This window comes from Arvicanthis niloticus, chromosome 18 (genome assembly GCF_011762505.2).
Source record: "Arvicanthis niloticus isolate mArvNil1 chromosome 18, mArvNil1.pat.X, whole genome shotgun sequence".
In the NCBI taxonomy this organism is placed as follows: Eukaryota; Metazoa; Chordata; class Mammalia; order Rodentia; family Muridae; genus Arvicanthis; species Arvicanthis niloticus.
Window position 1 is genome coordinate 11,175,837 of NC_047675.1, and position 11,388 is coordinate 11,187,224.

At 47.3% G+C, this 11,388-nt stretch overlaps 1 long non-coding RNA gene across 1 annotated transcript; it reads right to left on the reverse strand.

Moving 5' to 3' along the window:
• Positions 1 to 564: 564 nt before the first annotated feature.
• On the reverse strand, positions 565 to 4,792 carry LOC117723218 (uncharacterized). The gene is made up of 3 exons (XR_004608640.2): positions 4,616 to 4,792; positions 3,628 to 3,773; positions 565 to 3,353 (listed from the first exon to the last, which is right to left on the reverse strand). It is a non-coding gene; the product is annotated as an uncharacterized LOC117723218 (long non-coding RNA).
• Positions 4,793 to 11,388: the final 6,596 nt, after the last annotated feature.

Genomic DNA, 11,388 nt, shown 5'->3' on the forward strand with positions numbered 1-11,388 from the left:
ATTTACATATTAATGAGGTACCTGAAAGCCAGAGGTGGAGCCGATTAAACATTCCTCCCCAGCCCCTCCCCCCTTCTCTCCTCCCCTTTTAACTCAGGTCGATCCTGGGTTTGAGGGGTATGCATCCAGATCCGTCCACAATTCGCCATGTGAATAAACCAGTTTTGGAAACTCAAGGGCTTCCTCGTGTGTTGGGGCTGCGCCGCTATGAGGAACCGTGAGGAGCCAGGGAGAGACTTTTAGTTAATGAACAGCCGGGCCCAACTTCCAGCTGGAGAAACCCAGAGCGTTCCCAGCCGACTACCCACAGCATGGCAGGAGGAACCGCGGGATCCCCAAGCCTTTTTTTTCCCCACAGCTGAGAGCTCACATCTTGAGACAGAACCAGGAGGCAGAGAGAAAAACTGGGCCTAGTGTGGGTTTTGAAATCTCAAAGCCCACCACCAGTGGCTCACCTTCTCCCACAAGGCTGTAGCCGCCAGCACCCAAGGACGAACTGGGACGAAAGCGGGGCTGGAAATATAAAGGACAGAGGGCAAGAAAAGAATGACGCCAAGACAAGTCTCTGATCAAGGCTCAAAGCTTAATATTCAGCACTGCAGTTATATAGGGGAAGCCCATTCAATCCCATCCTTTGTTTCAGCTGGATAATGTTGCAAAGCAGGTTCAGCAGGCAGTCTCTTCTAAGTTCTTGTAGGAAGTTGCAAGTATAAACAACGTGGCTGTTAAGGTCCTGTGTGGCAAACAAGGTAGGTTTGGTCTGCTCAAGGCTAGAAAGGGCACACGAAGCCACACCTCCTAATCCTTCCCGAGCAGTTCCACCAATTGGGGACCAAATTTTCAAATGTATTAGCAGAAGGGGTGGGGGGCATTCTGTTTGATTTTTTGAGAGAGAGTCTCTCTACATAGCCACACCTATCCTGGAATTCACTATGTAGACTAGGCTGTGAAACTCACAGAGATCCTCCTACCTCTGTCTCCTGAATGCTGGGATTAAAGGCCTGCCCCACCATGTTCAGCCTATGGGACCATTCTTATTCAAACCATCACAAGAGCTCAGTTGGTAAAGGTACTTGCTTCTTTCTGAACCTGGCAATTTGAGTTCAATCCCCAGAACCCAAATGGCAGCAGCAGAAGAAAAAAATATAGACTCTTAAAGACCATAGGTTCTGGGGTATACCTTTCCTTCCCTCCAAAATATAATTTTTAAAATTTATTAAAAAGCCAAGTGTGGTGTTAAACACCTTAATCTCAGTGCTCTCAAGGCAGAAGTGAGTTTCAGGCCAGCCTGGACTACACAGAGAAACCCTGTCTTGAAAAAATATATTAGCCAACCAAGCAATCAATACATACATAACTAAATTTTAAAAAACAGAATAAATGTTAAAATTTCTTTCTTAGCTGGGCGGTGGTGGCGCACGCCTTTAATCCCAGCACTTGGGAGGCAGAGACAGGCGGATTTCTGAGTTTGAGGCCAGCCTGGTCTACAGAGTGAGTTCCAGGATAGCCAGGACTACACAGAGAAACCCTGTCTCGAAAGAACCAAAAAAAAAAAAAATTTTTCTTTTTTAATATGTAAACTATAAATAAAAAATGCCTTTGTGTGTTGTGGCACACACTTAGACTCCCAGCACCAGGAAGACAGGAGAGTCCCCAAGACTCACTGCCAGCTAGGTTAGCCAAACTGGCAAGTCCCTGATCCCAGTGAAAGACCTCAGCTCAGAAACTAAAGTGAACAGTCACTGAGTTAGGATAGCTGAGGTTGGCTTTGGCCTTCGTATGCATACACTTATGTGAGCATGCACACGCACGTACCCACTGGAAAAATGCAGGCTTTCAAGCTCATGAACTCATCTCGAACAGGCCTGGACCTGTGCTCACAGCTTGTCAAATCCATGCTCGCCCCAGGGCACTGGAGCCCTGTTTAGGAGTTCTCACACTCCGTAGTAGTTGTGCAGCCAAACACCTTCCTTCTTTGACAGGTCAGAGAGCCGGGTTCAAAAAAGGAATACAGAAAGCTCCTTCCAGAGCAAACTGGGTCTCCGTTGACATCACCAGCCATGCCTTCCAATAACCCACGCATCCACAGGCTCAAAGTGGTGCTTGACCTAGAACTGCCCCCCGAGTATTTGTTGAGTGACCAACTAACCTAATGATTCAGACCAGAGCATGTACAACATCTGTCCCATGATCGCCTACGTCATGGAAGGATAGCAGCCAAGGGTCTGCTGGTGGCTGCCTCTGGGAGGAGTCTCCCTGTCCCCAGGGTGAAGCGGACAATTGCTCTGACTCTGGGAGAGCCCCTCACCCTAGGGATTTTGTGAGTCACAGTTTGTCCAGGGAACAGCTATGATGGACAGACAGCTCAGCGCCAGGTCCAGGAAGGCACACCCAGTGGATGTGGGTCCCCCATGAAGGCAGACTTTAAGGGTTCAGTTTTTCTCATTTTAAAATATTGTTTTATTTTTATTATTAGTGCAATATGTGTACAGGCATACACGCCACAGTGTGGAGGTCAAAGGTCAACTCTAGGGAATGGGTTCTTTCCTTTCACATGTCCCAGGGATCAAACTCAGGTCATTAGTTTTACCACACAGGTGCTCTGCCTGATGAACCATCCTTCTAGCCGAAGGCTTCAGTTTTCTAAAGTCATAAAAACAGGCGGCTTAAAAAGCAGAAATTTGGGGGCTGGAGAGATGGCTTAGTGGTTAAGAGCACTGGCTGCTTTTCCTAGAGGACCCAGGTTCAATTCCCAGTACCTATATGGCAGCTTACAACTGTTTGTAGCTCCAAATCCAGGGCATCTGGTACCCTCACATATGGTGGCAGAACACCAATGCACACTATCGGGAAAAAAAAAGAGAGGAAGAAAGAAAGAGAGAGAGAGAGAGAGAGAGAGAGAGAGAGAGAGAGAGAGCGCAAAGATTTTGGAACTGAGAGATGGTTTGGTTAACAGCATGTACTGTTCCTCCAGGGGACCTGAGTTCAACTTTCAGGACCCATATTAGTGGGCTCACAACTAGTACCTCTGGCCTCCAGGGGGCCTGCAAACATACACTTATACATGCACAAAATTTAAAAAACAAATAATTTTTAAAAGCAGAAATTTGGACCCGGTTCAGTGGAATACAAATGTGATCCCAGCACTCCAAAGGCTGAGGTAGGATGATTGGCAGTTAAGGTGAGCCTGGTGTAAAGTTAAGACTCAGCGAGTCCAGCGGTGTTGGCCCCGGCTTTTAAATCCCTGCATTGGGGAGGCAAAGGCAGGTGGATCTTGGTGAGTTCAAGGCCAGCCTGGTCTACAAAGAGTGCCAGGAAAGCCAGGACAGAAAGTCACACAGAGAAACCGCTGCCTAAGGAAAAAAAAAAAAAAAAAAGTTAAGACTGTTAAGAACCGAGGGCTGACTTGAACCCCCAGAGTCCACGTAACGTTGTATCTCCTCTGGCCTACACTCCATGCACACACATGAGCATGCTCACACAAACACATACATATACCTTATTTAAAAAATATAAATAAATAAACGAACAAACAGAAACAAAACCAGGCAGCGCCAACTGAATTTGTCTTGTGCTTCTGGAGTCTAGGATATGAAATCACAGTGGTTCCTCCCACCCATCCCGCACCTCTCTGCTGGATTCTGGTGACTTCCACCAATCCTTGACGTTCTGCTGTTTCCACAAGCACCTCTTTTCTCTGCTGCCACCATCAGACTTGACTGGGCTGCGGGTGAGCACGCGCCTAGCATGTAGCTCTTTCTCTATCTGCAGCCCTGCAAAAATAACAGACATTGATAAATAGATAAGTGCCGAGGCTGGGGGCTCGGGCAATAAAGTGCTTCCCTTGCAAACATGAGACCTGAGTTCCATCCACGGAACCCATACGTGCTGTCCCGAACTTGTAATCCCAGCCCTGGGGCGGCCCAGACAGGAGTCTTGCTGGGGCTCCATCCGCAGTCACTCTAGCCAGGCAAATTCCAGCACATGAGAGACCCTGTCTCAAAACGCGCTATAGTGGTGTGTGAGAACTGACCCTGGGGGTTGTCCTCTGACCTGCACACACATACATGTGCTCACACACCCAACTCACAACATAACGAGTGGATACATTTCGTCTGACAAGACCCTTAACCACAGTCCCTTGGGCATGGACATACCTTTACTTTAGTGAGGAGCCAGTTCCTTTGAGAGCCTGGCCCTGAAGCCCTCCCCAGAAAAGGATTTCTCAAAAAAGAAAGGCCTAGGGCTGGAGAGATGGCTCAGTGATTAAGAGCACCAACTGTTCTTCCAGAGGTTCTGAGTTCAATTCCCAGCAACCACATGGTGGCTCACAACCATCCACAACCATCTGTAATGGCATCTGATGCCCTCTTCTGGTGTGTCTGAAAACAATTAAGTAAATAAAATAAATATTTAAAAAGGCCTAGACATTCAGACAGAGAGACAAGAGAGACATTCAGACAGAGAGACAGAGAGAGTCCTCAGGATACAGGAATGGTCCCTGTCGTTCAATCCTCAGGCTTCTGGACATACAAGGCACAGAGGCAGCGAGACTCTCGCCGCTGACTGCCGGGTAGGTGGAGAGACTCGGTCAAAGGACGGGACTCACAACTACCTGTCTAGGTGGCGGCTGCCGCAGGCCAGCGGTAGGACTGGATGCTCTGATGTCAGGAAGATCGCAACCACATCGGGGACTCGCGAACCGGGACGAGCAGAGACCAGCTAGCTCTAGGAGGGCGCAAGCTCGGGTGGATCTGGGTGGCGTACCGGAGAGATACAGGTGCTCCTTGCGCCCTCTCGTGGCGCATCGGGGAAACACTGAGGCCGTGACAACAATAGTCCCTCAGGATATGGAGGGGCACCAGGTGGTATGGGAGGCCTGGTAAGAAAGGATGTGAGAAGCCTTGTTGAATAATTGACAATGAATAGAGGAGGGGCTTCCGAGGCCCCAATACTAGCTGAAGAGATTTTGGCGAGGTGTAGTTCCAGCCCTTATCCACAGGCCCTGCGATGTGGCCAAACCTTTACTTTGGTGAGGAGCTGAGACCTTTTCTAGCTTGGGCCCACAGCCCTGCTGAAAGGAAAGTCAGTTTTCTTCAAAGGGCGTGGCCCACGGCAGAACACCTATGACCCCATATCCACGCACATATTGAAAGCAGTAATTGTATAGTGTGTTGATAAGAAGCAGAAGGAAGCCTGGCAGTGGTGGCGCACGCCTTTAATCCCAGCACTTGGGAGGCAGAGGCAGGTGGATTTCTGAGTTCGAGGCCAGCCTGGTCTCCAGAGTGAGTTCCAGGACAGCCAGGGCTACACAGAGAAACCCTGTCTCGAAAACAAACAAACAAACAAACAAACAAACAAAAAAGAAGCAGAAGGAAGAGAAGCAGGAGACAGAGGAGGAAGAAGAGACATGAAGCTGAGAGAAGAAAGTGTGTAGGGGAGCCCGGGAGGACTTGGAGGAGGGCGTGAGGAGTGGACGCTGTCTCAATATATTATACATATTTAGTTTTCATTTCAGCCTTTAAGCTTTGAGCCGTCTCTCCATTCTTTTTGTGGTTGTATGTGGGAGTGGAGAAATCCTTTTTATTTTTTTTTTTTTAAGATGTATTTATTTTATGTATATGAGTATACTGTCACTGTTTTCAGACATACCAGAAGAGGGCATCAGATCCCATTACAGATGGTCGTGAGCCACCGTGTGGTTGCTGGGAATTGAACTCAGGACCTCTGGAAGAGCAGTCAGTGCTCTTAACCACTGAGCCATCTCTCCAGCCCTCTACTTTATATTTTAAGACAGGATCTTACTAAACTGCCAAAGCTGGCCTTGAACTCATTCTGTAATCCAAGTTGACCTCCTGCCTCAACCTCCCGAGTAGATGAGATTCGTTTTGTTTTTGACTGCTGTATATATATTTTGTTTCTGGAGTGTGTTTGTTTTTGCTTGTTTGTTGAGTGTGTATACACATGTGTGGTTGCGTGTGTGTTGCCAGGGATGAACATGTATGTTAGTCAAGTGTTGTACCACCGAGCCATTCCTGCCACTCCATTTGGCTCTAGCCTGCCAGCAGCTCTACAGAAGACAGTGTGGACCTCCATCATTGCCAGGTGTGTTTCCATGGCTTCCTGAAACCAGCAGTCACAAGCAGATGCTAATTGCCTGTGACAGTAACTGGCAAGGTCGCTCAGGGTAGGATCGGAGCTTAGAGGTAGAGAGTGTGCTGAGTATGCCTCTGGTGTCACACAGGGTGGGAGCAGGGGCGGCTCATCCTGGCGCGTGCACCATCCCTTAACATTGTTCCTTCTCTGGCCATCCTGTCCCCATACCTTAGTTTCAGTCAGGCCCCAAATTGAAGAATGTCCCTTTGTGTAGGGGATGAGGAGAGAGCTGTACTCATAAGCGGCTGTGCAACTTTCTAACAGCGTCTGCATCCCTCTGAGCCTCGGCCTCCTGCTCTGTAGAATTCAAGTGAGGCCAGCTATAACTGAACGAGTTTGGGATTACTCTGTGGAAAGATTCATGAAAAGCAGCCAGCGTGGAGCCTGGCACACAGCCGAGGCCCAATGCAGGATGCTGCCTGCCATGATCCTTTGCTCGCCACTGTGCCCTCGGCCCAGCACAGCAGCTGGGATGCATTAAATACTCATTAACAGTTTGTCATCACTGGAGGCATGTGACATGAAACTGCTCACTTAATCCCAACATTTTAGCAACTTTAGGGGCATGGCTGCTCTTATTACCCACTCTGCAGACGAGGGGAGCGGGCACAGGAGGGCAGAAACCCATCCAGAATCCAGACAGTGAACAATGAAAGGGAAGACTGGGCTCCACTCCACCCTGAGGCAGACTCCTATTGGAAAAACACACAGAAAAATGAATCCTGAAAAAGTAGGTGGAGGATCACGGTGGTGCACACCTTTAAACTCTAACCTTGGAAGCATAGACAGGTGGATTTCTGTGAGTTCAGAGCCAAACTGGTCTACAAAGAGAAACCCTGTCTCAAAATAAAAATAAAAGATAAATAAATGAAATAAATGAAATAAACCATAAAAGGAGGAAATACAGGGTAATGATTGGGCTTTGTGAGTGGGAAGTTGTTTTGTCTTTGTTCCCAAGACAGCATCTGATGTAGTTCAGGCTGGTCTCAAATTCAGCCATGTAGCTGAGGGTGACATTGAATTGACGTTTAACCACCAGAGGGCTAGGATTCCAGATGAGCACAGTGGGTCACACCTAGTGGAGGGGTTAAGGGGTGGCTGGGAAAAGCAGGTAGACCTCTGTGAATTCAAGGCCAGCCTGGTCTACATAGTGATTTCTAGGATAGCCAGAGCTACAGTGAGACCCCATCCCCCATCAATGAAACAAAACCAAGCCAAACCAAACCAAAACATAAAATCATTGTTATTGTGACTGGAGAGGTGGCTCGGCAGTTAACAGCACTGGCCGGTCTTGCAGAGGACCCACGTTCAGTTCTCAGCACACACAGAGCGGGTCACAACCATTTGTAACTCCAGCTCCAGGGAATCTGATGCCCTCTTCTGACTTCCTCCGGCACCAGGCATGTACTTGGTGCATAACCATACATGCAGGCAAAACACACATATATTAAATAAGTAATTTTTTAAAAAAAAAAATTGTGCTCTTTAAAATAAACAAAAAAAAAATGTCTATTTTCTAGTTATGTTTGTGTGCTTGCCTGTGCTCCTGGCAGCCACAGATGCTGGATCCCCTGGAGCTAAAGTTACAAGTAATAGTGAGATGACATAGGAGACATGGGTCTCCTCACATATTTTACTCCAGGGTGATAGCCCTTGGGATGGCAATGTTCTGCCCATATTTAGGGTGACCCTTCTACCCAAGTTAAACCTTCCTGAAAACACCTTCACTCACAGATCCAGAGCCACTGTTCCTAGATTTATTTTTTTTTTTTTTTAAATATGGTGTCACTAGTTTAGGCTATCCTTGAACTCACAATCCAACTGAATATTACCTTGAACTTCTGACTCCCCTGCCTCTACCTTCCAGAATCTGGAATTACAGGTGTGAAACACTGCACCTGGCTTATGCAGTGCTGGGGTCAAAGTCTCAGTGCCTTGTGCATGCTGGACAAGGCCTCTGCTAACAAGGGGATGACCACTCTCTGCTCCTACATGCCTCTAGAGGCAGTGGAGTTGAAGATGAAGGTCAGCTCTCACAGACAGTGTGACTGATGCACAGTCACTCTCGGGGAGACACCAGCCTTCCCCAGCCAGGCATCAAAGGCAACAGTACTGCAGTAATTAGATTCTTTCGTCAACTCGATGGAATCTGGAATGGCCTAGGAGACAAGTCCTCAGGCAGGCCTGTGAGGAAACTTCTAGATTAGGTTAATTAAGGTGGAAAGACCTGCTGACTGTGGCTAGCTCCATTCCACAGCGGGTGGTCAGAGACAGAATAAAAAGGAAGAAGTGAGCTGGGTTCCAGCATTCACCTCTGTGCTTCCTGACTGTGAACACCCTGTGACCAGCTGCCACCAAGATGGACACCCTCAGCCTGTGGGCTAGGATATGCCCACTCTACCACAGGTCGTTCTTGTCGGGAATATTGCTGTAGCAACAAGAGTGACTAACACAGGGACCTGAGGCAGCTGCCAGCTTCCACCATCCTTCCTCCCAGTGTCCCTGGGATGCAGCACCTTGAAGTATGCAGCACTTCCTGCAGTGCAGAACCCCAATCTAACCATCAGGAAACCATACAGGTAGATACGGGAATGCTTTGCCAACCTATATAGGCTTAGACTCTTCAAACAGATCAAAGCTGAGCTCTAGAGCAACAAGGAGGCTCTGTCAAAAAGACAGTTTTGACAGGCGGTTTGGGAAATTGACAAGTTTGTAGAGTCCTTGTCTATCTTGCACATGGTCCTGGGCTCCATCCCCAGAACTACAAAAATCACGTGATAGATACCTGTAATCCCAGCACAGGCGGGGATGGCAGGAAGGTCAACAGTTCAAGATCCAGCCTGGGCTACATAGAGTGTTGGAGGCCAGCCTGGGCTACGTGAGACTCTGTCACAAACAAAAAGAAAACTCACCAAAATTATATTGGTGTAGAGTTTTTGCATATAATATATAATATTATATACAAAGTAATATAATTTGTGTACATTGGTACACAAATATTGGTGTCTATAAAACACAATGACCAAGCCGGGCAGTGGTGGCACACACCTTTAATCCCAGCGCTTGGGAGGCAGAGGCAGGCGGATTTCTGAGTTCGAGGCCAGCCTGGTCTACAGAGTGAGTTCCAGGACAGCCAGGGCTACACAGAGAAACCCTGTCTCAAAAAAACAAAAACAAAAGACAAACAAACCACACACAATGAACAAAGGAATCCATAGAAGAATGTTGATTTCAGCTCTGGTTTCAGAGGATTAGACTCTCTGATGGTAGGGCAGAGGGAGAAGGCAGCAGGCATCGCACCTGGAGCAGGAAGCTGAGGGCTCACACCATGAACGACAAGCACAAAACAAACTGAGTGAACTGGAGACAGCATGAGGCTGTGAGATCGCAAACCCTGAGCCAGTAACATTCTCTCCAGCAAGGCCACACTTCCTAAGCCTACTCAACAGCACCACCAACTGGAGACCAATTGGACATCTGAGCCTATGAGAGACATTCTTATTTAAACCACCAATCACACAATCACACACAGAGAGAGCACAGCACAGCAAATGTCACTAAATATTAATAATCACTAATTACCGACTCTCTGTTTTTTTTTCTTATAAGGTACTGGAATTGAGCATGACAGGCAAATGTTCTACCCCTGGGATATAGGCCCCCGGCTCTCGTTTTAATTATTTTTGAAACAGAGTCTTTCTAATTCTTGGCTGGCCTTGAACTTGCAGTTCAGTTGCCTCTCTCTCGGGAGTGCTGGGAAGCAGACGGGCTCCATATACACCACGCCAGAACAGACAGGCTCTGTGCACACCACACCGGAACAGACAGGCTCTGTGCACACCACACCGGAACAGACAGGCTCCGTGCACACCACACCGGAACAGACAGGCTCCGTGCACACCACACCGGAACAGACAGGCTCTGTGCACACCACACCGGAACAGTTTTCTTCCAGCCACTTCTGGTGCTGCCTGAGACACTTCAGAATCCCCTTACTTCCCTGTGCCAGGATAGAAACCAGGCAACCTCCAGCTCCTGGTCCTTAAAAGCCTTGGAGAAGTCCCCGGTGGCCATCTCTTTAGGAGGGTGATCTTAATAACTTGGTGCCTGGAACAGCTGTCCCCAGCCATTCCTAAGGGCCCCATTTCCCTAAGCCACCTGTGCCCATTTGGCCTCACCCAGCTTGCTTGTTTGCTTGCTTGCTTGCTTTCTCTCTTTTTCTTTCTCTCTCTCTTCCTCTTTCTTTCTTTCTTTCTTTCTTTCTCTCTTTCTTTCTTTCTTTCTTTTTGTTCCTTCCTTCCTTCCTTCCTTCTTCTTTCTTTCTTTCTGGTTTTTTTTTTTTTTTTTTTTTTGGTTTTTCGAGACAGGGTTTCTCTGTGTAGCCCTGGCTGTCCTGGAACTCACTCTGGAGACCAGGCTGGCCTCGAACTCAGAAATCTGCCTGCCTCTGCCTCCCAAGTGCTGGGATTAAAGGCATGCGTCATCACTATCAGCTCAGAAAACTTTTTTTTTAACAAAATCAATAGAAGAGAATTTTCCTAACCTAAAGAAGGAGGTGCCTATCAAGGTACAAGAAGCATTCAGGGGCTGAAGAGATGGCTCAACAGTTAAGAGCAGTGACTGCTCTGCCAGAGGTCCTGAGTTCAATTCCCAGCAACCACATGGTGGCTCACAACCATGTGTAACGGGGCCTGATACACTCTTCTAGTGTGTGTCTGAAGACAGCTGAGGTGTACTCATATTTAAAAAAAAAAAAAAAAAAAAAAAAGCATTCAGAACACCAAATAAACTGGACCAGGAAAGAAATTCCCCATGACACAGAGTAATTTAAACAGTAAACTTACAGAACAAAGAAAGAATGTTAAAGTTGCAAGGGAAAAAGGTCAAGTGACACATAAAAGCAGACCCATTAGAATTAGAACAACACCCAACTTTTCAATGGGGACTCTGAAAGCCAACAGGGCCTGTATGGGTGTTCTGCAAACTCCAAGAAACCACAAATGCCAGACCAGACTACTACACTAATCACAATAGACAGAGAAAGTAAAATATCCCACAATAAAGCCAAATCTAATCATACTCTACAGACACTGCTAGAAGGAAAACTTCAATGTGAAGAAATTAACCACACCAAAGAAAACACAAGGAATAGAAAATCTCAGACTGGTAAATCAAAAGATAAAAGTAAACAGAAAATGCTGGAATTGAATAGCATTATAAATCAAGCAGATC